Raw genomic sequence first — 23709 nt, 5'->3', positions numbered from 1 at the left:
TGTGGAAGCTTGCTGCTCCAATGTTTGGGGATGGTAAGGCGGGAGTGAGTGGGTGGTTGGAGGAACACTTTCTTATAGGCAAAAATGATGGGATGGGGCACTTAAAAAGGAGAACTGGAAAGGGGGATAACATTTGAAATGTACATAAGTAAAGTAACAAATTAATAAGAAAAAGTTTTTAAACAGATTTTCCTCTGTAAATCAATGGTCATGCTGCCTTATTTGACTTTTTTATAAGTGCCATGGAAGTATTAGAGAGTCCATCTGGCATAAAGTAGATGGACACATGTCCTGGAATAAGTGGAGCTCCTGTAAAACCATGAGGAATGCTTCTACATTTTCGTAACCAAGAAGAGAAGGTCCAAGCCTCAGCAGAATCATGGATACCTGCTGGGCTGAAAGGTTCTGGGTATTGTTACAAGGTAATGCATAGTTGAGTGGATAGAAAACATATTTGTCTAGAGAATGAGGGAAACATTATAAAATAGGGGATGCCATCAGATAATGCAAGCACTGGAAAGTCATCAGAGGAATTGAAACAAGCTTGCAATTATAAAATGGAATAGTTCTAAATGTGGGAGCACAAGGGAAGTGCTGACAATAATAGTGTAAGTCAGCAGGATGGACACAGAGCCCTGAATGCGCCAGTGAGAGAGCCTTCCATTCAAGAATAGCACTGGAGACTCAAGCAGGATTGTGCTGTTAGGGCAACACTTGCAATCTCTGCAGAGTTAACTCATAGCTGAAATACTTACACTGCTCCTGTCTTCTCTCTCACATCAGTTTCCAGGGGGAGGTTAAACTATTACCATCTGTCATTTCCCGGATTAAACCTTGTTGCTTCAGGTATCCTTCCTCACTGAAATGCATCCATTCCTCTTTCCCTACAAATCATAAAACACAGGGATAAGTAAGAACTCTGGTTCTCTCTTCTGGCATTCTCAGTCCCTGTCCTCACTTTTGGCATCTACAATACAGTCTTACTGAATTTCCTCCTATAAATTCTGTTTTAGGTTGTGATCTGTTTGACTTGAAAACAAAGTATCAGACTTTAAGACCCTACCTAGACAAACTCAGATCTCCTGGGTAATGTCCAACTGAACTGGCATGTCAGATAGGTGTTCAAGGCAACTTTCCTAGCAATGGGACTTCATATGTTAAGCAAAGACAAGGGCATTAGGTAAAAAAGATGACTGGGAGTTTTATTAGAAAATTTCACAGTATATTGAAGAACAATTTAAGCTACAGTGTTCATAAAACTTAGTAATGGATTTTTAAAAACTTCTGGCTTTGGTAATGACATCCCATCATTTTCCAGTCAGTTATTTTTGCTAAGTAAGTTGGGTATGAGCAGCTGATGTTTTCTCTGAAGTGGAGAATTCATTTTTGTTGCAAAGCAGCTCATTGGAGGATCTCAACCTCCCCACCCCCATCCCTATTTAGGAATTTTGTCTCTTTTGCTCCTTGGCCTATTTCATAATTCCATTGTAAACATTTTGTTTTGGAATTCAATATTTCAGTGTCCCCAGGACATCTGTACGTAGCATGTAACTGAAAGTTAATTGCCATCTTTCTTAATCTTTTATTTTTTCCCTTCTTTGAACAAAAGGTTTATTTTATGGTCAAGTCAATTAGAAATCTTTGACTATGAAACTTATCTCACTGACATAAACATAAAAGATATTATGAGGATATATACTGATTCTACTGCAGCTGCTTAGAGGGTAGAAATTAGATTTGAACTGTAATGAATATCTCCCTAACTATGAGCTGGCAATACTGTTCATCAGTTTAAGAATGTGGATTGAGGCTGACCTATTTCAGAAGTGTGATTTTTGTCTGACGAAGTTATGTGATTTTTGCCTTTGCTTACGTTGCCAGATTACTTTGTGCATAAAAAATATATTTCTTTATTGATGCGTGCATGTATTTTTGTTCCTCATGCAAGGACTTTTCAAACATTTATAAATAATTCTAAAACTTGAGTTGCATTTTGGAGAAAAGTTGTTCAAATCATTTATTTTACCAACAAATAAGCTTAAGATGATCTGTAGTGATAGGTGTATTGTACATTTGTAACTCTAAAAACCAACCTGGTCAACAACTTTGTGTCAAAAAATACAATTTCACAAAAACTCTAATTGCTTTTCACACTTCATAGAGCTATTTTTAATGCAAGGTCTTCCCCTCTCCAGCCTTTCACCATCATCTGGTTATTTGCTTACCACTTAATAGAGTTTAAGGTCTTTTCTTCAGTTTACTGTCTCTTTCTCTTCGATTTACATTTCTTTGAATTCAAGTTAACCCTTTCTCAATATCTTAGTTGTATCACAGGCTTTACAATTGCTGTGACAACATACCATTAGCAAAGGAAATAGAGGAGAAAGAAGTTATGTGAAGTTACAGTGTCTGAATAGAGTAGGTAATCGTGTAGAAGGCATGGCAGCAGGCAGCTGGAGCAGGAAGCTAGGAGATCACATCTTCAACCACAAATACAAAGCAGAGGGTAGATTGGAAGTAGGGTGGAAGATGAACCTTCAAAACCTGTTTCTATGACATGATTCCTCCAATAAGCTTTCACCTTCTGAAGGTTCCTCAGTTCCTCTAAATAAGGCCACCAATCGCAGATTAAGTTTTAAAATATGTGAGACTATTAGGGACATTTCTCATCAAATCATCACATTCTACACCATAGTTTCATGCTCACACCATAATACAAGATGCATTTAGTCTAACTTTAAAAGTTCCCATAGTCTTTTACAGTTGCAACACTGCTTAAAAATCCAGTCTCTTATGAGACTCACAGCAATCTCTAAAGTATGACTCCTTCTAAAAATCAAAAAATCTAATTACATATTTCTAACATATAATGTTACAGAATATACACACTGCTATTTCAAAAGGAAGGCATGTAGATATAGTAAGGAAACACTGGTCCAAAGCAAGACCACAACTCAGCAGGGCAAACCCTGAAGCTCCAAGTTCTGTGTCTGAGACTACTTTTATGGGCACAGTTGACACCTCTCCTCCAGTTTTGCTTCTTGTAACATATGTCACACCTTGCTCTTTGTGTGGCATTGCATTGCACACTTCTTAGAGCTCTGTTATCTTCAACATCTTGGAGCTTTCACAAGTAAACCCAGCTTCCTTTCACAGCTACACATAATGGCCTCTTGAGGCCTCATTTCATCTCAGGACTTTACACGGAAATTCTCCTACCACAGGTCACTTGGCCTCTCTGAAACCATGGAACCCACAAGCTCCACCCCAAGCCAGCGCACTGTGTATGACACTATTAGTTGGGCAGCCATCTTGGGTGGACCGTCACAACTTTCTACATTATTAGCAAGCTGCTGCTTTGTCAATTTAAGCATTTGCTTCCCAGGAGAAGGCAACCATTAGACATTCTCCCTGCAAACTGGCATCTTAGCTCCTTGGGGTCTTGCCTCTAAACCCACATGCACCCTTGCTATTGCTCCAGTGCCAAGCAGGCTACTTTTCAATGGTTCTATTCTCTATAACAATTAAAGCCTCTCATTCAGCACTGGCCTTCCTGTAAAATTAAGGTCCCTAGTATCCCCCCTTTCCCAAAATTATTTATTTTGTATTTATTTCTGTTTTGGTTGCTCTTTTTCATTGTGGACTTGTAACAACTATTACAAAAACTAAATACTATATTGTCTTTAAATTTTCTCTGTGAAATAATTTAATTCCATTACTTTTAAGTTTAGCCTCTGACAAGGTATTAGGACATGAGCAGAAGGCAATTAGATTCTTTGCCAAAATACCACATCAATGTAATGTAGGCCAGTTCTGTTACAACCCCTGCTGCCTCCTGAAACATGATGCAGGCCTGAAAAATCGTCATGGCTTTTAGCACTAATGTCTTCTAGGCAACTACTAGGGAACAGCCCATTAAGTTATGCTTAGAGCAGCTAAATGCTTGTCTGGTTCAAAGTTCTAAAGTTCTGAGTATTCCTTCAAAAACTCAAGTCAGGACTTTACAACTAGTCCACTCTCTGGTGTGAACTTCTATACTGGTAACTTTTCTCTTGGTGTGTTCAAAAACATGATCTAAAGCAACTTATGACAGTTTATTTTGGGTAAGGTTTAAAAGGAAGGGTTTGTAGTGGCAGGGGTAGCATGAAGCAGAGAGCAGGAACAGGAAGCTGAGGAATCCCATCTTCAATAGTGTTATGTGGTTTATTGCTTTTGGCCTTGACTACCTTGAAAAGGTTCAGCCTACACTTTGGAAGTTGCTTAAGATGAATTTATAAGAAACTGTGATACATATTTTAAAGAGTAAACTGAACATTTCCTAGTATAACTTGACACTCCCTAGTAATGACTATAACTTTTTTTTTTCCTACTTGATGTCAGGTTAATCAGAATAAATACTTCTGACCTGGACATTGTGGTATACATCTATAATTCCAACACTCAGAAGGGAGAAGCTTGAAGATCAAAGTTCAAGATTATCCTCAGCTACATCTTAATCTTTAACTGCAGGACCCTCTGTCTCAACACACACATGCACACCAATGCTCACGTTTTCAAATATCCGACTTATTTATTTTTATCATTTGATCATGGTTTTTAAGATTTATTTATTTATTCATTTATATTTATTTTATGTGGCTGTAAATTGTGGTATGCACCATGTGTATACAATACCCTCAGAATCCAGAGAATGTCAGATTGCATGTATCTTGAATTATGGGTGATTGTAAGCTGTCCAACAAGGGAACTGGAACCCAAATTCAGGTCTTCTACAAGAACATCACTAATTTTTGATAGTAAAAATCTTCTCCTAATTAAATTAAATAATTTGGGCAAAAAGGTGAAGTGACTTTAAGGTAGAATCTACTAGTAAATTAAAGCAAAATGTGTTACTACAAAATATTATAGTTGTTGGCATTCTGTCTAGGCTCTGCCCCACAGTTACCTGGCAACAGTCAGGTATGACTGACTCACTATAAGAGGGGCAGCTTGCCCCCTCCTCTCTTTCTTGCTGTTGCTTTCTTTTCTCCTCTTGCTACTGCTTCCCCCTTCTCCCCATTCCCCTCACCGCTCTCTCTCCATGTGTTTATGGTCAGTCTCTACTCTTCTACTCTCCCTCTCTTTCTGTCTTTCTTTCAAATCCCCTCACCATAACCTTAATGAAATCTATTCTATATTATATTCTCCTGTGGTTGATCCCTCAGGAAAAAGGGATGCCTCAGCATGGGCCTGCAGAGGTACCCCCTTCCTCCATACCATGCCACACCTCCACCAAACATATTCCTTCTCTCTTATCTTTTTATAAAACACAACCATAGTAATGATTATACCCAGAAAATACCTCTATTCCCAACAGGTACTTTCACAGAGAAGAAAAGCCAGCTGGTAGTCTGTCTCTTGACAGTAACAGATCCCAGCATCAAGTAGAGGACATGAAGGGTGTGGCAACTGCAAATTACCTCCCAATTTAGTTTCATTTATATCAGTCTAAACAACTAAAATAGTGAAGCGATTTAAAATACCTCAGTTTATGTTGAAGTGGGAGAATTGCTATGAGTTCCAGACAATCATGGGCTACAGACTGACAGCCTGTCTCAAAGAAATAAGCCATCATTATTATATTAGTTGGAAAAATGTCAGTCTATTGGTACACTGACAACTATATTGGTTTATTGTATTGCTTTATCACATATTTTCTATGAACTTTAAAATTATTTTATTTGAAAATAAGATACTCTAAATAATAATAGTAACAAACAAGTTTAGCCCATTGGGCCAGACAATATATAAAACTAAACATGAGATGCTGGAAGTTGTTTGGCTCTGTGGCTGACAGAAATTATAAACATACATCCACCCAAAACATTGGATACATCGTGATAATAATGATTGCTGTCTGTTTAAAATTCAGTCTCGGTGTATAACCTGTTGTTAATCTGGTAGACCTAATCTTTGGTGTTACAAAGTCCGCAGATCTCATTTGATAAAGGCTAACCTTTAAATATTACAGCCCTCTAGACAGCAGCTCCAAATTTGACTGAAGTAAAATTGCATTTACCTGTGACTTTTGTATTTCTGCAAAGGCATCAGAATGTTTTAGATAGATCCACTGACTCTGATTTCATTTGTCTAAGTAGATAAATCTTTGGTATTGAACTTGCCTCTGCTGGCATGACAGTACTTCTCCTTGATCTAATTTACAGTCCCCCTCCCACTTCTGAGGAGAACAAAAGCTTAAACAGGAAAACTCTGAAGGTAATAAGGATCATTGTGTCATAATAAACACCTGGAAACGAAGTGTTTATTTTGGCAATATACCCTTGAACACCTCATTTCCTTTTTTACCTGATACATTGAGAAGAAATATTTTATATGGAATCACAGTAGTAACAATTTGTTCATTTGTTGAATTTTTCTGACAAATAAAAACATCTGTTAGTGTTTTGCTTCGAGGAAAGCAATTTCCTACAGAAGGATTGAGTATTGGTCATCTTTCCTGTTGATGGAACCGTGATACAATTATTGATCTGCTTATTGTTTCTGCTTCAAATCATCTTTTAACTGAAAACTGGAAGGATTTATTCATAACACTGTCAGTAACTGGAGACAGCCACTGTTTCACTGGGGTCTGTTTGGATCTTGGATGTGTATTTCTCAATGTTTATAATTCTCTAAGGTTATAAAAAATTAGGAAAATAAGCATTCAATTAAATAAAGTAACATAACAAATGGCTAACAAAGGTTCTCAAACAATGGGCCAGAATAAACATTGTTCCTGTTTTGCATATGAATTGGTTGAATGCAAATGGATGTTCCTAAGGCAATTAAAGATTGCCCTAAGTAGGTTAACCATTCTCCAAAGTTTTCCTGAATCGATTACTTCACAGTCTTCTCTAAGGATGTAAATGTAATATTCATAGAGCAATGGAGCTTCAGCTCAGAGTTCCAGAGCTCACACTCACAGTGAGATCCTGGGCTATGAACGGATCTCTCTTTCTCTGAAGGCTTCTGTGCAAAAGAAAATCATTCTAAAGTAATATGTCGGAGTGATTTATTTTATTGTTTTAACTTTTTGTTTATTCTTCTCTCATACATTACATCTTGACTGCAATTCCTCTCCCTACGTTCCCCGTAGTCTCTAATCGCTTTCCAATCCTCCCCTTGAACTCCTTTTCACCTCTCCTCAGAAAAGAGCAGGACTTTCAAGGACATCAACCAAATATGGCATCACAAGCTAAAATAAGACCAGACACAATTCCCCTATCAAGGCTGGAAAAGGCAACCCAGTAGGAAGTAAAGGGTCCCACAAGTAGGCAGCAGAGTAACAGACAGTTCCCACCTCCACTTTTAGGAATCTCAGAAGAAGACCAAGGTACATAGTCATAACATATATGCAGAGGACCTGGTGCAGACCACCTAAGACTCCCTATTTTCTGTAGCCTGCTTGAGTCCTGATCAGTTGACTCTTTTTTTTTCTATTTCATATTACTGATATATTTTACTTTTATTTTTACCTTCAGTTTTAAAAATTATTATTATTATTATTATTATTATTATTATTATTATTATTATTATTATTATTATTTTCTTACACTTCATTCTCCTCCCAGTCTACCCTCTGACTACCACATCCATATCTCCTCCCTACCCCACCCTATCTCCATGAAGATGTCCCCACCCCACCAGACCTCTAAACTCCATGGGGCCTCCAGTCTCTTGAAGGTTAGATGCATCTTTCTGACTGAACCTAGACTTGGCAGTCCTCTGCTGTATATGTGTTGGAGGCCTCATCTCAGCTGGTGTATGCTGTCAGGTTGGTGATCCAGTGTTTGAGAGATTTGGGAGGCCAGGTTAATTGAAATTGCTGGTCCTCCTACAGAGTCAACCTCCTCCTCAGCTTCTTCCAGCTTCTCCCTAATTCAACCACAGGGGTCAGCAGCTTCTGTTCATTGGTTGGGTGAAAATATCTGCATCTGACCCTTTCAGTTGTTTGTTGGGTCTTTCAGAGGGCAGTCATGATAGGTCCCTTTATGTGAGTGCTCCATAGCTTCAGTAATATTGTCAGGCCATAGGACCTCCCCTTAGGCTGTATCCTACTTTGGGCCTATCTCTGGTCCTTTTTTTCCTCAGGCTCTTCTCCATTTACATCTCTGCAGTTCTTTCAGACAGGAGCAATTATGGGTCAGAGTTTTGACTGTGGGATAATAACCACATCCCTTACTTGATGGCCTATCTTTCTGGTGGAGGTGAGCTCTACAAGTTCCCTCTCCTCACTGTAGGGCCTTTCATCTAGGGTCACTCCATTTGAGTTCTGAAAGTCTCTCACTTCCCAGGTCTCTGGTACATTCTGGAGAGTCCTCTCAACCTTCTACCTACTGAGCTTGCCTGTTTCCATTCTTTCTGCTGGCCCTCAGGGCTTCAATCCTTTTTTTCTTACCCAATTCCAGATCATGTTCCCCTCCCCTCCCTGTCCCCTTTCTCTCTTATGTTCCTCTCTCCCTCCCCACTTGTGGTTGCTTTCTTCCCCCTCCCAATTGGGTCTGAGGTGTCCTCACTTGGGCCCATCAGCTTGTTGACTTTTTTGAGTTCTGAAAATTGTATTTTGCGTCTTTTTTATTTTTTTGCTAATATCCACTAATTAGTGTGAACATACCTCGCATGTCCTTTTGCGTCTGAGTTACCTCACTCAGGATACTTTTCCTAGTTCCATCCATTTGCCTGCAAAACTCACGATGTCCTTGTTCTTAATAGCTGAGTAGTATTCCATGTTGCAAACGTTGATTCTATGGCCTTGTTCTTGTGGTGTCTCCCAGTGTTTTTAAAACAGTGACTTTATTTGAATAGAACTTTAGAAAACATATCTTTCCACATATAAAAAAATCACAGCCAGGACTGTTCTCATGAAAGTATGCCTTGAGTAGTCGTGACAGTGAGGTACCATGGAGCATGCCTGTATACAAAATGTGTGCAAGCACAGGTGCATACTTAATCAGAGAAAAAATAATCAACACAGCTTAAACAACTCAGTGGAGTATGTTCCAGGTCATTTCAGTTAAGGATTAAGACCTTGGAGTTAGAAAAGAAAGAATGAACTAGGTTATTCTTTTAAAAGATGAGAAATTTTAAGCACAGTGGCAAGTTAATTGGAAAGTGCTAGAGAACTGAGAGAGCCAGTTGTTCCCTGTGAGTACGTATACCATTTGTGCTTGCTAATTTGTGCATGTCAACTTTAGATTCCTAAGGTCACACAGTAGAGAGGATAAGGGTAATGTGTTGGTATTTGTGATGATATATTCCCTAATCCTTAAAATCCATATGGCTTGTGGAAAATGTATATCTATTACTAGCAAAGAAAGGCTTTATCAGGTCATTTTAATTTTAATTTTATCCATTTACTTTTAGACAAAGTCTTCTTATATGGTTCAAGCCGACAAGGAACTCACAATTCTCTATCCTATATTTCCTCAGAGTTGGGATTATAGGTATGTGCACAAAATTATACGTGTTCTAAAGTAAAAGCTCTCAAAAGAGTGCCAAGAGTTAGAGAAAGACTTGTCAGGGGAATACTAAGTTCACATGGATCATGCCCCTTCATTTTCTGCACATTCTTCATGTTCTCAAACCCTCCTTCCATGGGTAACTGCCTAATAGTTTTCTCATTTTCTGCTGATTCAGTTTCCCTTTATTTTTATCATGCCTGCCCAATAGATTGTGGGTTCCTTCATATAACTTTAGTGTTTCAGAAAAAAATTTAAATTCTAGGAATATGAAGTCTTATGTCTATTATTTCCCATGTCAATTATAATTTGATCTCTTAGTATATCTGGTTGCAGTATTTTCTATTACTATATAGGCTCTTATATATTTATACCTTAATCTAAATTTGCCTTACATCCAAGTTATGGTTCCTAGGGGGACCATACCTTTACATTTCATGATGCTTGTTTAAAAATTCTCTGTCATAAAATCAGATTAATATGTTTTCAGTTGCTGTTTCTTTCTTTTGATCTAAGGAATGTGTAGTGGTTCTGTGTTCATCTTTTTAGTATGCATATCAAGGTTTATTCTACAGTGTCATTTGGGGCTGTATTTGATATCACCTTCCTAAGTAAATACATGTGCTCAGTCCTGCCTAGTCTAAAGGCTCACCTTTGCAAGAAGAACTTTACACAGGTCACACAGAGGAGTGCAATTTCATTCACTCGGAAAATCTGTTGTCAAAGCAAATATTTAGAAAGAGGGAGAGAGATCCTCACCTTTAAGAACAGCTGTGTAAGTGAGGCATAGTATACAATCAAAGCTCATGTAAGCAATGAGGAAAATATAAGACTTTAGCATGTGCATTTCTAAAACCTCACTACCTTGATGAAATGCAGCTTTTGACCTAGTGGGTTCACATGGGACTAAGGTGATTTGGGCAATTTTCTCTATGCAGGCCTCCACACACCTGGTTATCTACGCTCAGTTATTTGTCTACTGGACCTTAGGCTTTAGAGTTTGGAATCACTGCTCAGGTTTGGAGGTCATTCACCTTCACTCTACTCCATTTCAGACTCTAGTTAGCCTACCTCTGCCTTCTCTGACCATTGACATGTTCACCTCCCTTTTATTCTGTATCACAGCTCCACTTTCTCTTCTGGTCAAAACTCAGACATACTCCTCCCTCTCAAGGTAAATCTGCTGGCCTCCTCTAATGCCTATCTCGTACTCTATCTTTAGCACCCAATTCCATGATCAGTGACCCAGGATAGCTTTAGCAGTTCATTCTGTCTCATGATAGACATGCTTCATACTGACTGTAAGCAGTCTTTGAAAACCGACTTTAGAGAACTTACACATGTTTTTACTGACTTCTTGAGATATACATTTTCTGCAATGCTGGAATATGATCCTCAAGGACATGGAAGTCCTGTCTTTGAGGGTATTATTAAAGAAGATCAAGTCAACAGTCAATGTAGCAACTTAGGATTCTTACTTCTATAAGTGACAATTATCAAATAGAGACAGCCCAACTTCCAGCCCTGTGAGCAATGTTCAGCTCATTTTACCCCAGATATCATGCTGTTCTTGTCTGCAGTGTGATGGATGAAGAAGGAGACTCAGAAGAGTGCTAATGGAAAAACACGAAGAAAAAGCAGACATGGGAAGTAAAGGCAGAGATTTAGTATATTGAATATTTTGATTTGTTAATACATACACAAAAATCTTTGGATAGTGTTAAATTTTTTTCAATGACATCAAAACTTTTGAGATTCACTTAACTAGAACTGATTTACTTTATAGTTGGTAGTTTAGAAGGTTATGATGAGCAGTAGTATGTACAAAATCTTATGGAACTCTAGAAACTTCCATGGATTATTCTCTTTTGAAGATGAGAGGAACTGTTGTAACTATGGTGTAGCATCTTCAGCCTTTCAGTCTGATGCTCTTGCTTTTAGAGTGGTTTCTCTCTCTTTCTTTTCTTTCTTTCTTTCTTTCTTTCTTTCTTTCTTTCTTTCTTTCTTTCTACAGAGATGATAATAATGTTTCTCTAACCTTGGGCATTTTAGCTGCCTGTCTTTATGCTAAACTGGCACTATCCAATGTGCTAGTCACAGGTGTACATACATTTTGAACATTTGAAATCTACCATCTATCTTATAATTGGTTTAAATGTAACATGAACTAGATTCTGCAGACTAATACAAAAAGAATATCTAAGATATTTTATTAATAATTAAAATATTTGTTAGATATGAAAGCTACTCAATTTTAGAGGTATCAAGGCATAAATTTAACTGTCTTCTCTTATTTTAATAGGGCAACTGACGATTTTAAATTAATGTGATTCAAAGATCTCTGTATTTGAAGTCTGTGATTAACCCATTGATTAAAATAAAGATCTTTCTTGTCCCAAAGAGACTAGAATGTAGGGATGAAGGCCCAGTAGTTTTTGTGGAGCAAGAAGGTACTCCACAGGCTACAGAAAGAGAAACATTAACACAAACTCAGTCACAAAATACTTCCCTTATATCAGTTCTACCTGCATAATGTGCTAGGGCAATAGTGTCTCGGAATGTGTGAAAGTGGCCAACCAATATTTGGTTCTAACTCCTGGCCTTTGTGTGAGATGCAGTCAATGTTCAACACAGCCTAGATAGCTATGAACTAGAAATTGGATAGCCCAGAGACTAAGGAGAAAACCAACATGATTGGACAAAAATTAATCAATGACCTGTTTTCTAATGATATTCTTCTAAACTCATAGTTTGGTGCCTTAGCAAGGGTTCATTAGAGAGACTTCCTCCTGCAGCTGATGGAGTAGGTGCAGAGACCCACAGCCGGACATCATTCAGAAAGTAGAAATTTAAGCCCTCCATAAGGTACCAACCCTCAGAGATCTGGGAACCCCAAAGAAGAGGGGGAGGAAAGCCTACAGGAGTCCAAGGGGTTGGAAGACACCAGGAGAAAATGGGCTACTGAAGCACTTGGCTCACAGAAACTGAAAAGCAAGCTCAGAGCCTACATGGGTCTGCACCAGGTCCTCTGCATTTCCATTATGGCTGTTAGCTTTGTGTTCTTGTGAGACTCCTAACAGTGTGAACAGGTATATGTCTGCGTCTTTTGCTGCCCTTGAGACTGTTTTCCTGCTATGGCATTGCTTTGTCCAGCCTTGACAGGAGGGCATTTGTTTTCCCTTGTTGCATTTTATCTTGTCCTGTCTGGCTGTCTTCTCTTGGAGACCTGCTATTTTCTGAATAGACCTGGGTAAGAGGGAGGTAGGGGGTGCTAGGAGGAGGGGAAAGACTTGGAATTCTGGTTGGGATATAGTCTACGAAAGAAGAATCTATTTTCAATTAAAAAGACATCATTATGAAAAATCGATAAAGATCCTTATATTTTAACACTTAGATAATTTTCTTAATAATTTGATTATATTTTGCACAATTGCTCTGATTATTTTCTGCTCCTTTCTGGGTTAGTGTGTAGTTCTAACTGCGTCTGACACCTCGTAGAGAAACATGAACTTTGGACTCCTGGTTCCAGCTGTTGCCTTGCCTTCTCCAGAACAACATGGGGTAGCATAAATGGGATAGTGCCCAGACACCCCCAGCAAAGACAGGCAGAAAATGCTATGACATCCAATACAATTTTACATGATTTTGTTTATTATGTTAAAGGAAAATCAACTAGTTTTATTATAAACTGGGTTTATTAATAACATATGTATTCTTTCTCCTATACACTCACCTATTCTAATAGTTGACAGTATAGAGTAGCATCAGGGATCACTCACTCTGATGAGAGAACTATTTTATGTGTTTAGAATTGCTTGCACACAGTGAATTGAAAGAAGACTCGTTTTTATTTGGCTCCATTCATGTTTTGAACCCTCCCTATCCTGTCCAATTAGTGTCCTCCCTGATTGTGTGCATTCAGGTGGAGCCCTCCCCATGTCCCCCCATCACTTTGGCCATTTCATTAATCCCTGTCATGATTCATCCCTCTGCCTACACCCATGTTTGGAGACTGCCATGGCTAGTGTTAATCATTATCTATGCAGATTTTTGGAATCACCAATATAGAAAACTCAGCCATGGCTAATTTAAATTAGGCTGGCCTGTGTAGCCTGTCCACAAGCTTGTGGGGTTGTTTGTTTGTTTGTTTTTTGGTCTTGCTTTTTTAGTTGGGTTGACTGAGTTGAAGACCCTCCCAGGATGCAGGTAGAACATAGGCTGAACCTTAAGCTAGCATTTCTTGTTCTCTGGTTCTGCTGTGTTTTTTCTGAACTGATGGATGGGGTAACTTGGAACTCTGAGACAGAGAAGCCCCTTCTCCCTTAAGCTGCTTTTGTCAGCTTATTTTATCACTGCAACAAGAAAAGAAAAACTGTGCTAACATTAATGATGGCCCTTTTCATTGTATCATAAGTTACTTTTACTTCTCCGTGTATTTTTTTATGACTCTGTGTCATATTTCAAATAAAAAGATGATGCTTTAAATAAAAGAAATTATATATTATATCTTCCAAATATCAATATGAGGACTTATCTTTTATTTTGGAGTTTTTGATTAAAATATGCAACTTTATTTTTATATTTTACAGTGCACCAGTGTGGTCAATTTATTAACAAAGAGACTCCAGAGACAGGAACAAACACAGGTTTCTTCTCCATATATCCTCTGAATGTATCCCCTATTCAGTAATGTAAAAGGTAGATTCATGAACATTTTGTTCCTATATGACCTTTAATGTTTAATATATAAGAAGCCTAATTACTAAAGGCTAAATATAAAGTATTAGAAAAATTTCTTTTATTACTTACATTTTATACCTTTCAAATTTTTATTTGTTTTGGTTTTGGAATAGAAATTCTTTGCTATTGCAATATATGAATAAGTAAATATATATGTGCACAGGCATATAAAAACATACCTTGTCATTGTCTGTGCTTATGTGTTGGTATATATAATAATTCATCTATGCATACAGACAAGAATTTGTAGTACTAATAATTTTGGGGTGCAATGAAATATCCCATCAGAGATATTTGAAAAATGTCAGTTGGATTATGCACAATGCAATCATGTTAAACTCTTTGCCTTTGGCAAATCTCTGGATTTTAAATGTTAGTGCTTGCTGTGTGTCCGTTTTGCCTTGAGTCCTAACATGTTGTTATTTTATGGTCACATCTGTCATCAGCTCAATAAATTCCTCATGTATTTAGAAAAAAATCAATCTCCTTACATTTGCAGGGAATGTTGTTACCCTTCAGCTTTGCGATCTTTCTAGTCTAGATACTTTCTAGGAGTTGCTACACTACTCTAACATATCATTTTGCATCCATTATTGCCCTGTTGATCTTGAAACTATGAGTAAGATTTTTCTTTCAGATCTCAGATCTAAACTGTCTTGTGAAATCTATTATGTCTTGGTTTAACCTCTCTTTCTCACTTTAGATTAGGTGCACTCTCTGTGAGTGATTTTTTTAAATAAAGCCACACTGAATAGACCAAGAAGACTTTTAGCTCACAGTCCTCCTGCCTCAGTCCTCCAAACACTGAACTTTCAGTTGCACAGCACCAGGCCTAGCTTAGCCTGGGTCTATTCTTGTATTTTTGTTATTTCTATCTCTCTCTAGAGATTCCTTTCTATGTATGTGAATCCTCTTGTCTCTTTTCAGGTGAAGCTTTGAAATTTTTCTCTCTTTTAAATCAAAATAGTTTAGGTCCTACTAGATTGAACTACCTTAGGAAAAAAAGACTTATTCTCTATTCTTTGAGATTTGAGTCTCAATTATCTAAAAGCATAGCATCATTGGAATGCAAGTATAAGTATTGTTATTAATAGTAATGATGATAATAATAATAATAAATAGTATCAATTTCTTACCCTAAAGAGTAATGTTCTCATAATGACCTCTGAATATTCTGTCATAGACTGATACAGTTCTCTTATAAAACATTTGAACCAGAACAGAAACTTATCAAATAGAACTACTTAAGAAAATGTGAAAAGCCAGGAAAAATCTCTGCTTTGAAGAGAGTTCAAAGTCCTGACGGAGGTGATGTGATGATTCTAATTGCTAGACGACATTCTGCTACTTCACAGGCTGGCTGCTGAGGGCTTTTGATGTCTTCTCCAATCAAAGAAACAAAAATATCTACAAAACTTTCATTAATTGAATTAGGAAACACACATTGGCAGTTAATTTTATTTAGAAATAATCACATTTTCAAGAAGTTAAGATGGCCTTATCTTTTAAAGGGAATAAATTAAACTATATGTCAATCAATGTAACTACTGTACCTTTCTCTAAACACTAATTCTTCCCAAACTGTTTTATCTGAAAAAAAAGTCTTAAAATCCCCAAAAGGGAACTCATTAGCATTGTATGAAACTTAAGAAAGTTCTAAACTTTATTGGCCATGAAAAATTGTAACACGTATTCCTTGTATGTAGAACTTCATAAAAGATTTTGTTGTTAAAGAAGCTTACCGGGATGCTGATGAAATGGCTCAGGTGTTAAGAAAAGTTGCAACTCTTCTGAAGAGCCACAGTTCAATTCCCTGTATTCAGGTGGCTCACAACCTCCTTTTACTGCATCTCCAGGGATGTAAAATGCTCTTATTTCCTCTAAGAATACACACTTGGCACATACTCAGACAAGTGCACACACAGAGGTAAAACTTCTCTGAAGAAAGAGACCTACAGCAAAATGTTTTGTCAGTTCAATGCTCTTGTGCTATGTTGCCTGCTTAGACTGATCAAGAAGATATTATTTTTTGGATCACTGAAATTCTGTGCTCTCATGTAAGGCCTGTGTTTTTGTTACTTGTAGCTGGACTTTGTTATTTTGTGGGTCCTTCTTTTTTCGCCACCCTTTATTCCCCTGCCCCTGGTTCACCCCTATTACTAGGTAGGAGGCAAGGAAAGTTAGTGGGATAGAGAGCTCTGAATGCAGTTTCTGTCAGTTTGTTTCTTCTTTGCTTACAGCTGGTCTTTGCTACTTTGTGGACCCTTATTATTCCCACCCTTTATCCACCTCCTTTCAGTGTTCAGCATCCCCCATTACTAGACAGGAGAGAAAGGAGTGAGAAAGAGAGAGGCCTGAATCTAATTTCTTTTTTTCCCCTTTGAGCATTACTACTAACAAAACACAGCCAACATCCCTGAAGAACCACCAACCATCAACCCTGCCTCTTGAGGCGCTAACATTTATATAGCCTCGGAAAATTCCCAGAATTCCAAACATCACCCAATCACAGAAACTATCTGCAGCTGACCAAACCATGCCTCTACCAGAGCAGGAGGCAAATTATAGTCAGCTGCTGTGAAGAGTCCAAAGCAGCCCCATTTCCCCACACCTGGAATTAAAATGAATGAACATTCTTATAATATTTCTGACTTTTTTTTAAAAAAGAAACCAAAGTTCCAGAACTGTCACTACAGTTGCCTTGGCTAATACTGTGTCATAGAAATGTGCATGTATTTCTAATTCTCATGGTGGGAATCAATGTGTTTAGCACAGAATACCCTCATTTCATGTTTACTAAGTGTTATTCTTTTGGTAAAAGTTGCTTGAGAGGAGGAGGTGATTAGTGGAATTCTAAATGAGAAATAATTGGGAATGAAAGATGCAGATACTGGAGGAGAGTGGGGTATCGTAGCTGGCTACATAGCACCAGCCACAGCTTATGCCACTGCAAGGAATGGGTGTCTTTTCATTTAGCTCTGTTTTACAGGTAATAGGGGCTTCAGGCACTCTAGAAACATAGTGATAAAATTTACCCTATTAGCCCACAGACCTTCATTTCTTCACAGTGTTGAAATATTCCTTTAATATAAAATTAATAATGCATTATGTATCACAACTGGAAATTGCATTTGGTTCCCTATAAAGCTGAAGTATGACACTGTCCACACTTTTAGGAACTCTGAAAGGACAAGACAATGCAGTTGCGACAGTCTTGTCCTTTCTTACTGCTTTTCCTGCCTAATCGTTGCAGCATTGTTCTTGTAGCTCCAGCCATCATAGGAATCCGCACAGGAAAAAGGAATGTTAAACACAAGGTGGAGACAGAAGAATTTTGCTTTAATCTTTCTGTTCAGAAGTGGGTCGATGAACTGCTTGAACTACAAAGACCCACAAAAACAGTGTTTTGTTTTGTTTTGTTTTCGCTGTTATATAAACATTTATGAGAAGAAATAAACAAATATCTTCACATCACAGATCAGGAATCAATGATGTAATCCATGATACAATTTCACTCAAGTTCAGTTTGGTGAAACAATGAGTTTAAATTAGGATTAGTAACAGCAGTATCCGTGAGCCATTATTTAGAGAAGCATGGACAATTTATGAGCAGCCATGTGAAGGAAAAAAATCTAGCACCCGATAGATGGTTAGACATCCTTGGATGGGGGATGGAACCTAGTAAGGCTGCTCCTAGTGCCAGTTAATTGTTTATAAATCTTTTCATGGGTAGAGGCTAAATAAGCCCTCTCTTCTTGTACGTGGTTATGACCTATATATCTCTTGGAAAGGTGGAGTTCTATGACCCTCTCCCACCCTCCACGATGGAAGTCATTTGGCCCAATCTTCTAGAGGTCTCCTAGGGGTGATCATAGCTGCTAACACTTCAAGGCAATATCATGCCTTGATCATGGCTTCCACAATATTAATTCTTGAGTTTAGATAAACTAATTTCTATGATGTAGAGAACTAAAAGAGAATGGAGATTGAATATTCAGTGAACCTGGGTGTAGTGTCAACTGAATTATGGTAGAATAACTTCAGCAGTCATATCTTCCTTTCGGAATGACACTCTACCTACTGCCTTAAAAACCAGTTTAGGCAGACTAATTTCTACTTAAGATGGTGCCTTTATCTAGAAAGAAGCAATTTGGGGCTGGGGATTTAGCTCAGTGGTAGAGCGCTTACCTAGGAAGCGCAAGGCCCTGGGTTCGGTCCCCAGCTCCGAAAAAAAGAACCAAAAAAAAAAAAAAAAAAAAAAAAGAAAGAAGCAATTTAATTTAGTTTGGATGAAAACATTTAACTTTATATTTGAAGACATGTTTTGCACACAAAGTAAAACATCCAGGCTAGGGCAATGAAACCTATTAAGAAATACTAAATTATTTTAATAAATGAAATGTTCGTGTGAAACCTCAAAAAAAAAAGAAATACTGAGTACAGACCTGAACAAAATGTTAATTTTGGGTGTAAGTGGCTGGATCAGATAAATACAACTTAGAGAATCAGGTAACATGTTTCCTGATTTGGGGAAAATTTATAATTCTCCCATATATGGAACATTCATTGAAGAAGTGGGATGTTTTTAAATGCAACAGGTCACAATCGTAAATTCAGCTAGTTTGTTATATGGATAATAATAAATTCTCCTTTATCTAGGCTAAGGGATAATTGAAGAAGAAGAGGATGGAAAGACTGCAAGAGCTGAAGGATCAAGGAGTTTGCTGTGAGACACTGTCTCCTAGAAATGTCAAATGCTATGACCCATAATTTCTCACCAACATGGTTGTCTAAACATAAGCTGAGCAAGAACAAGATATACATGCCAAAATGGACAATGAAAACACCATTATCTTAAGCAAAGAAAATCAGTCAAGTAATGAGTATTGAGACTGGAAGAAATAGTCTTCTCAGGGAAGAAGAAAATTGGTTATTCAAAACCAAATGGTCAGCCTTCAAAGGATGCATACAAGTAACATCATATAGACCGAACAGATTGTAATTAGAAAAATGCAGTATATACATATATGCATGCAACAGCGATTAATGAAAAATGATGTCATGAATTGGAAAGAGAGCAAGGAAGACTATGTGGGGGAAGTTGGAGGGTAGAAAAGGAAGAGAGACATAAAATAATTACAGTATCTTAAGATAAAAGAAAAATGCTTTCCAAATGTTAGTACATTTCTGTGTAATCTTTTCAGAAGCATAAAAAATAGATACAATCTGTATCACATGGCATCAAGGAGAAAATCATGGGCTTCAGAGATGGAGAGGCACATGTTTGAATTAAAGTTCCCTAAGCAAACTAAATGTCTAAAATAGTATCTGACTCCTCTAGTATAGCAAATGTAAAATATAATGCTTTTTGATATTGCTGCTATGAATACTGTAAAATAAACATAAATATTTTAAAGACTTCAATCCACTACTGGGACCATATTTCAGCATCAAGGTCCTTTTATATTACACAGATGAAGAGTGGTTAGTACAGAAAATAAAACTCACCACAATGTGGTTGGGGTTTCTTTTTCACATTAACCATTAGGAGGTCCCATATGAGTCCATACTGAACTTTTATCATTTTTTTATTCTTTGAAAGCTCTATGCGTTTATACAATGCATATCGACCATGTGCGTAGTAAACTAAATATCCTTAAAGTTCCTAGCTGTCAGCCTCAGTTCTCCCTTCCCATGATAATGATTGGGAATTAAGTAGAAGAAATGTTGCCCCTATTTCATGTAGGCCCCTGAAATATACTGAGTTCTGTCTTCAAGAGCTTATCTGCCCTGAGTAACTGTATTTCATATATTTTTAAAACATGGTGCTCATCCTTTTTGTATCAATATTTTCTTGGTGTCTACAAAGAAACTTTAGGAAATGGATTATTAACATCTTTGTGAAATTTGCCTGGAGGTATGCTGTTAATGCAAGAATAATTAAAGTGACAGTTTAAGAGCAAATTATGTGAGCCAGGAATACACAGGGCACTCATTGTCACTCCCGTCTCTACTTTGCAAAAGAAAGTGATTCAGCTTAATTTTTCATCAAGGAGTGTCCTCCCAGGAGGCATTGTGGAGGAGTGGCATGTGATGTGTGTGGCAGAGTTTACAAAGCAATGGCATATCTACCAATATGCTTTCATATTGAGTACATGCAAATAAAAGAATGATTGGGGATCACCAGATGGATCAGCTGGTAAGGGAGCTTGCCGCTGAGCTTGATGATCTAAGTTCTATCCCTGGAACCTACAGGATGAATGCAAAGGACCAACTTCTACATGCAGTCTTCCAATGTCCACATGCCATTCTCAGTATCCTATAACAGAACCAAATCCCACCCCAGCCCCATTTTTTTAAAAGAATGAACAAAGTTCACATTTACTGCTGCTTTGAAATAAATTTGAAAAGCACTCATGTTATCTGGACTAATAGTAATTCAAGTTGTTCGCTATGTGAACTAGGTTTCTGGCACTCTCCTCAGAATACCTCCCATGAAGTGCAATTCTTTTCTTCTTTTCCTTAATAAATATATGTTTGGTGTGATCAAAAAAACAAACAAACAGAAAATATAACAAAAACTAATTTTGTTTCCTTTGACAAAGACAACTTTAAATTTAATTTCATCAAAATTATAAAGCATAGCTCTGCTTTACAAGTCTAACAAAACTAAAAAAGTAGCTGTAAAAGCCAAAACGTCTGCATATTTTGACTTTTATAAAATTTTATTTTATTTGTCTTATATGCCCAGGAAAGATTTTTAAATTGCAAAAAAAACCAAAAACAAGACCAACAACAACAACAATAACAACAACAACAAAACCAACCAAAAAAACAAACAAAAACTTAGAAGGAGAAACCGTTGTTCTTGTTCAGAGCAGATTGTGATTGTATTTTTACCAGAAGCCTGTGTCTCCTAATGTACACATTGCAATGTGAACACATTGAAATGATGAAGGTCAGTCCTGTATGTGGCCAGATGTTGTTTAATAACAGGCTTTATTCATTTGTATGTTCAGAGACTGGGTATAATATCTGTGAGAGTCAAAGGCTTGCTCTTTTCTGGCTTGGACATGGTTTCATGCTGTCATACCTTCTTGTGTTAGCAGATCTGTAGTGTGACCATGATGATTATGATGAGAGCCGAAACCAAGGATTGGCCACTCTGTACCAGGCACTGTTCATTGTTCAATTTACAATCAATTGAGGGATTCCCACACCTGCATAAGGTTGATGAAATCATTCTCCCCAATTTCCCCATGAAAAAACTGAACCAAAAAGAAAAAAATATATTTTTTCCTGAGAGCTGGTGTCTCTGACCTTCAAAAATTTAGCTATTAAAATATGTGAAATGTGAACTTTTTTAGGAAAAGTAGATCCTATTCTTTTACTCCTCTGTCCTCAAATAACTTCAACATTTATTTATCTTTATTATTTTGCAAATCCCACTCTCATGTGTGTGTGTGTGTTTGTGTGTGTGTGTGTGTGTGTGTGTGTATGTGTGTGTGTGTGGTGTGTGCAAGTCAGAGGAAAATTTGGGGGAGTTAATTTTCTCCTGCTACCTTGTGGGAATTAACTCTGGTTTGTTGATTGCAATGACAAAGTCTTTTATTTCCTAAGCCATCCTTCCAATTTATAACATTAAAACTTTGAGAAATTCTACTTGATTAAAAAGCTGGAGAAAATGATTTTCAGATCATTGGTATTGTTTATATGTTGTTTGGAACCTGAATGTAAATACACCCATCCTTTGACAGTTTCAAAGCCTTAACATATAAACCAGGCAACACACATGAATATGGATATAATGGGTCCTGAAGACATGAGGAAGTTTTCTACCCCCACTTTCCTCACTGTCCACAGGATCAATTGTGAATAGTGAGGTGAATTCATCGGGAGAAAGAAAACAGACCTAGACAATTACTTAACAAGAAAATTGCTATAAAGTAGGACTAAGCAAGAAGAACATGTGGAGGCTACATATAATTAGGCAGGTTTAATAGTAAAATCAGCTGTATGTGCTTTAAACCTACAATTTTCTTGTCTTCCAAGCATCTCCATGATTGCTCCTTTTAGACAGCTCAGACAATGGAAGGAAGAAAGTGTCAAAATGTAGACTTTTGTGGATTCTCCGGGTAGGGAAAAAGATACTCGGTAGGAGAATAGGAAGTTTCTCTTTTATTTTAGAAAATACTTATTTTCTAAACATCATTGCGCATGGGATTGGATTAGATTTGAGAATTTGTCACAAAATGTGTTAGGTTTAGAAATTATTGCTTATAAAATAGAATCTAATCACACCTTTTTCTCTCGATAAAACTGATGGCAAAATACTCCAGTCCAATCAACACTTATCTCAGAATAACCGAATTGGATAATATTTAATTTTGCAGATGGCCATGAGTACAAACCAGTTATATATATGTATATATTTCTAGAATCCACAGAAGACATGGTCTCTAGCCAATTTTTTCTTTCTTTCTTTGAGTTCAAAAATAGATGAAGAAAATCCTATAGATATGTGATAAAGAAAAAAGACTTCGCTGTGTGTTTTTCTACTTCATAGAAGACCAAGGCTTCATCAATGGTGATGGGTGATGTAGAGTTTACTATCTGGTAGCCCATACTCCATCATTTCCCCTGTGCCTGATACTGTATCTTTGTTCTCCTCATGGCAACCTTAATATGCACATTTCTGATGTGAGCTTGAGCAGAAAGAAGAAACTAATTTGATAAAGGGCACATGATATTGGAGGATTTTGCATAGACCAGATTCTAATTTCCAAGCTTTTTTTATTAAACTTAGAATATTAGGGAAATATTTGGCATAAAACTACAATTTAGTGAGCCTCTAAGAGATTATCTACCACGATATAATGTAAAGTGAACATCTGGCCCCTGATGTATTTCAAGAGGTAACTTAGGCAAGGCTCAAGTGAATTTGCTATCTCATTTTGAATTGGGGCCATGAGTGGGAAATGACAATTACTCAGTGACCCCAGCACCTGAAACTATCAAAATCACCATAATTTGATCCTCACAGAGACAACATATTCAGGCTTAATAAATATTGAGAACATGTTTGAAATTTAACGTATGTTCAGTTTCTGTGGATGCATGAATGTAGTCACAAGTTTTTCTCAGATATTATTATTATCAGTATATTGTGCTTTTTTATGCTAGAGACCCAACTGAAACTCCTAAGTATGATAATTCTGAAAAAGTGCAAGCTTTTCTAAAGAAAGCAGTAAGATATATGCACTACTGATTTCCAACAGATTTCCACATTCCTTGCCTTTTGCAACCAAGACATGTACTGTTACTGTTGTATACGGTGAGTAGGAGTAAGGATCTCCTTCACCCTCTCTCTATGCTACAGAGCAGAACAGGTGTGAAATGGAGCTAGTTTAGCCTGTCAAGTCATCGTAGAACAGTGGTTTTCAATCTTTCCTCCTTCCTTCCTTCCTTCCTT

Source organism: Rattus norvegicus, chromosome 5 (assembly GCF_036323735.1).
Source record: "Rattus norvegicus strain BN/NHsdMcwi chromosome 5, GRCr8, whole genome shotgun sequence".
NCBI lineage: Eukaryota > Metazoa > Chordata > Mammalia > Rodentia > Muridae > Rattus > Rattus norvegicus.
Note: the sequence above shows the minus strand (reverse complement) of the source record.